Source organism: Homarus americanus, unplaced genomic scaffold, assembly GCF_018991925.1.
Source record: "Homarus americanus isolate GMGI-L3 unplaced genomic scaffold, GMGI_Hamer_2.0 scaffold20919, whole genome shotgun sequence".
Classification (NCBI taxonomy): Eukaryota; Metazoa; Arthropoda; class Malacostraca; order Decapoda; family Nephropidae; genus Homarus; species Homarus americanus.
In genome coordinates this window covers 207,501-213,319 of record NW_024722335.1, presented here as the reverse complement: position 1 = coordinate 213,319, position 5,819 = coordinate 207,501, and positions in this window count along the sequence as shown.

The following is a 5,819-nucleotide window of genomic DNA, read 5'->3' as shown; positions in this document are numbered from 1 at the left end:
TAACACAAGCTAGTACCTAATTATAAAATGTGATGTCGAAAGAATAAGATTCAGTGATGTTTGCCATGAATTGAGTAAAAGAAATATGGATCAGCTGTTCTTGTACAGTACAGAAATAGTTTTGTTTACAAGAAGCACAGCTAGCTGGTGGACACTAATAGGATTAAGTAATAAATAAATGGAAAAAAGTACCTCGGTATCAATTTAATAATAACCTGTAGAAAAAGGGGAAGAAAAGTTCTCGTTTTATTTTTCGTAGGCCCCCAATATCTCGTAGGCCCTAGGCACTGTGCCTACTGTGCCTAATGGATAATCCGGGCCTGCCTGGGCGGTCGCCCCTGTTCGCCCCTCCTAAAGGACGGGCCTGGTCATATCAACACTACACACCTGGTCATTCCCTCCCTCCACACTTACCACACCTGACACAACTGACAGGTGTGTTCACGACGTATTTTGTAACTATACTGTACCTGTAATGTTCTGTATCCCTGAATGTGTTACCTGTACACGTATGAGTGAATCAAGTTTGAGAAAAATACCTTTAAATTCAGAATAAATTTTAACTTGAAAACTTTTGAGATTGGAAGTATTGTGTTACGTCACGTGTGTGTGCGCTACCTGGTGCCCTGAGGCTTGACAATGACTTCACCTTTAAGTGTGATGCAAGGTAAAGGAGTAGATGTCCGAGAGAGAGAGTATTAACAATTTATGCCCTAGAAATAAGAGCAGACATGAATAAATAGATAAAGGGGTAGATGGATTGATGGAGAGAAAAATGAAGTGGTGAGGGAGAGATGGATTAAGAGATACAGAGAGGGAGAGAATGAGAGGGAGGCGTGAAGGTCAACTTAACAGAGAAAGGTGACGTAATGGTGAAGGAGGGAGGGAGGTGAGGAGGGAAAGTAGAAAGAATGACGGGGGAGGAGGAGGAGGGAATATAGAGTGGGAGAGTATAGAGTGAGGGAGGAGGGAGGAGAGTATGTAGGTGAGGGAGAGCATGGTGAAGGAGGAGGGAGGGAGGGAGGAGGGTCGATGATAAAGGGAAGAAGAGATGAAATCAAGGAAATTAAATGTCAGGTGTGTGAGGGACGAGCGGGTAGGAAAATCAGGACAAGTCGGTCAGGAATATCAGAAATTGACCAGGAAAATCACAACCATCCATTCGAGCGGGGGAAAAAATCAGGTCAATCCCAACCAAGAAAATCAGGTCAACCCAGACAGGAAAATCAGGTCAACCCAGTCAGGTAAATCAGGTCAACACAGACAGGAAAATCAGGTCAACCCAGACAGGAAAATCAGGTCAACCCAGTCAGGAAAATCAGGAACACTGGGCCAGGAAAAAATCAGAATTTGACCAAGAAAATAAGGATTTGTCGAGCAGGAAAAATCAAGAAAAATGAACTTCCACAAGACTCAATTGGTAGTGTGGCATCATTAAGGCGAGTCTGGTCAACAAGGTGGGAGTGCATAGAAAACGGGAGATGTATAGAAAACGGGAGATGTATAGAAAACGGGAGATGTATAGAAAACGAGGTGGTGGTAAATAGAAAACGAGGGATGTATAGAAAACGAGGTGATGGCGGTATAGTAAATGAATGAGAAGTAGGTTGTATACAAAAAGAAGGTGGTGGTGATGGTGATGGTGGTGATGGTGATGATGAAGGTGGTGATGGTGGTGATGAAGGTGGTGATGGTGGAAAAATCGCTGTGTTGGAGTTTGATTAGAGAGGGAGGAAGAGTGGAAGGTAGACTGGTAATGAGAGGGAGAGGGAGAGTAATGAAAGTTGAGAGAGTGAAGAATGACATTAGAGGAGAGAAGAGGAGAAAGCAGACAGAGGAGGCCAGTAACAGGAACTCAATGAGAAGAATGAAAACTGAGAGTAAGGAGAGATCAGGAAAGGTCAGCTCAGGTGATAGCTGTTTCATATAATGTCACGTGAAAGACTTGGTTCATATCTCACTTGAAGGTAAAGATGGTGATGATGATGATGATGATAGTGATGATGATGATGATGATGATGATGATAGTTTATTCACCTCATACCAAACCTAACCTAACCTAAGTTCTCTTGCCACAGCTCATAGTTCACTGTGTCAGCTGAGAGGAGGCGTTAGCTGGAAGAATGGTTCATACGTGAGGTGTTTGAGCCAGGTGAGAGAGAGAGGTCATGAACACATAGGTGAAAGAAAAAAGGTGAGTTTGTAATGTGATACATGGTGGTGAGGGAGAAGGTGGGGGTGAGGGAGAGGTGGGGTGAGGGAGGAGGAAGGGTGGGGTGAGGGAGGTGTGGATGTACTGGTGGGGGAGAGGAAGGAAGCGGAGTGGGGAGGTGGTGTGGAGGTATTGTTGGGGGGGTGAGGGGAGGAGGGGTGGGTGTGTTGGGGGGGGGGAGGAGGGGTGGGGTATTGTTGGGTGTGGGGAGGGAGGAGGAGGGTGGAGGTTTGGTGGGGTGAGGAGGAAGGGTGGGGGTGAGGGAGGAGGGGTGGAGGTACTGGTGGGGTGAGGGAGGAGGGGTGGAATTGGTGGGTGAGGGAGGAGGTGGAGATGAGGTGAGGAAACAGGTTTTGGCTACCATGAGTCAGTGTGTAAAGTTTGGTCACTCTCTCTCTCTCGTGTGTTATTAGAGATATTTGTATTTTCTTTTTTCCTTCACTTGACTGTGTGTGTGTGTGTGTGTGTGTGTGTTCTCCCTTTGTGTTACTTTCACCATTTTTATCATCTTCGTTGTTTCTTCTTCTCTCCTTAACCTTTAACTATCACACCTTTAATTTATCATTGTTTTCTCTCTATCTCTTCTCTTTTACATTTTCTTTCTCCGTTTCTCCCCTTACTTGACCTCTTTTCCTCTTTTGTCTCTTCTTCATCCCCTTTAGTTCTCTTTTCCTCCTCCTTACTTCTTTCCTCTTATTTCTCTTCTTCCTTCTCCTTCTCTTCTTTCCTTAACACAATAGATGACATCGAGGCTGACCTTTATGTTGTTAACCTTTGACCTCTCTCTCTCTCTCTCTCTCTCTCTCTCTCTCTCTCTCTTCTTGGACATGATTCGGGTTTGTATAGGAACATGTCAGGGATTGGTCGAGAGGGTCGCTTCGATTGGACGAGAAGAACGCTATGATTGGTTGAGAGAAGAACGCTATGATTGGTTGAGAGAAGAACAGGTTGAAGAGGACGCTATGATTGGTTGAGAGAAGAACGCTATGATTGGTTGAGAGAAGAACGCTATGATTGGTTGAGAGAAGAACGCTATGATTGGTTGAGAGAAGGACGCTATGATTGGACGAGAGAGGGACGCTATGATTGGACGAACGGGACACCATGATTGGATTAGAGGGACGCTACGGTTGGTCTCCAGGATTTACATGAGTCTAGCGATTGGAGGCCGGAGGGATTATGTTAATCTTATGTTAATCTTTTGGGGTTTATGGCTTAAGGGAAGGAGTTTCTGGAATGTCTTAAGGGAATGGACGGCGGTAGAGTGGAAGGGGAGGGGAAGGAAGGGGAGGCGAGGAAGGATAGGTAAGGGGAGGAAGAGGAAAGAAAGGGGAGATGGGTTGGTCGAGCGGAAGAAAGAGGAGGGTAGGTTGGTGGAGAGGAAGGAGAAGAAGGGGGAGGAGGAAGATGGAGGAAGGAGGAAGAAAGAAGAAGGGGGAGGAGGAGGAAGGAGGAAGAAGAAGAATGAAGGAGGAAGAAGAAGGAGGAGGAGGAAATTGATGATCACTGCAAGGCTCAAGAGAGATGGTCTGTGTACATTTTTACCTTCTGAGCTGCCAAGAAGAAGAAAAAGAATGAAAGAAGAAGAATTAAGAAAGAAAGGAAAATTAAAGAAGAAGAAGAAGAAGAAGAATGAAGGAAGAAGAATGAAAGGAAGAAAAAGAACGAAAGAAAAGAGAGAGAGAGAGAGAGAGAGTATTCTGTATATACACAGTCGTTACCATGGTATCTACAGTATAGTCAGGTGATTCACTTACAAAACCACTTACAGCGTCTTGGGTGCTCTATTATATATTACTTTGATTGAAATATATATTTTTAGCTTTTTCTCTCGGCTTAATTGAGTTAGCTGGATGGATGAGGTGAGGTCTCCCAGCGTCTCTCTCTCTCTCTCTCTCTCTCTCTCTCTGTGAAGTGGATGAGAAAGATTATTCAGCTTACAATCAAATCTTATATAACTCAAAATAATGAAAAATTTACAATATTTCTCTTAATTTACACTTATTCATACATTTGATTCATTATGCTCATTATTATTCATTAATTATAACTGAGAGATGACAGAAAGATTTACTACCTAAGAGTAGACGTAATATCTGGATGTGAACCCAATTTTTGTACTAAACCCTTCTACCACCTCTACCCCCACCCCTCTCCCCCATCCCAGATTCATTGGGTTCGGGTACTTTTCGGGTTTGGGTACATTTCGGGTTCGGGTACTTTTCAGGTTCGTTTCGGGTTTCGTTTCAGGTCCGGTTTCATTCAGGTTCGGGTTTTGGTACATTCCGGATTCGGGTAAGTTCCGGATTCAAGTTTCAAGGACTTCGGGGTGGGAAACTGACAGCATTTAAAGATATGTTAGAATCATCTGACTGACCAGTCAGTTGACACACACACACACACACACACACACTCACCCCCAGGAGTAGCCGACACTGTGATAAACGTAGGAGAAACAAGAAGAAGGAAAAGAAGGAAAGGAAGATATAAGAAAGGGAGAATAAAAGAAGAAAGGGAGAAGAAAATGAAATAAAGATAATAAAAAATAAGATATAAAAAAATGGTTAGAGGAAAAAGAAAGAAAGAGGAAATAAATGAAAAAAAGAACAATAAAGATGAAAAAGAAGAAAAATGTAAATAAATAAATAAAGAAAGATAGTTTCGTTATATTTCCTTTCAAGATAACGTTGTCTCTTGAGTCGGGAGGATATCAGAAACTGTCGTCCCATCCCTACGACACGTCAGAGAACAAGTGAAGAAAATAACAAGCAAGGAGCTGGAGGTTGTCTTCAGGGGGTATGGTGTGTGTGTGTGTGTGTGTGTGTGTGTGTGTGTGTGTGTGTGTGTGTGTGTTGTGTTGTGTTGTGAACCTCAAATATCATGTTTATGATATGCCCAACAAAGAGGTCTCTCTCTCTCTCCCCCCCCCCCCCCCCGGAGATCGTACGGGATGGCATGGAAGAAGGGAGGGAAGAATGCTTGTGTGAGGAGAAGGAAACAGAGGAACAGGAGAGGATGGAAAAGGGGAAGAAATGAGGAATAGACACAGAAGGGAGATTATACGAACAGGTGAATAAAAATTACAAATGGAAGCAGAAGGGGTTAAAGGAATTGGTGTAAGGTGTGGTACTGTAAGGTGTGGGTGGCACTATAAGGTGTGGCACTGTAAGGTGTGTGACTGTAGTGGGTGGCACTATAAGGTGTGGTACTGTAAGGTGTGGGTAGCTATAAGGTACTGTAAGGTGTGGGTGGCACTATAAGGTGTGGTGGCACTATAAGGTGTGGCACTGTAAGGTGTGGCACTGTAGTGGGTGGCACTATAAGGTGTGGTACTGTAAAGTGTGTGGCACTATAGGTCACTGTAAGGTGTGGGTGGCACTATAAGGTGTGGCACTGTAAATGTATGGTGTGGCACTGTAGGTGTGGCACTGTTGGGTGTGGTACTGTAGGTGTGCTGTAAGGTGGGGTGGCACTGTAAGGTGTGGCACTGTAGGGTGTTTAGGACGGTCTGGTTGATCGTGCAGGACTCTAGGATACCTTCCCTTACCAGCCGCTCTTGAACACTACAAAGGAGTTAATAAGACTCCAAAGAAGTGGCTGCAGGTTT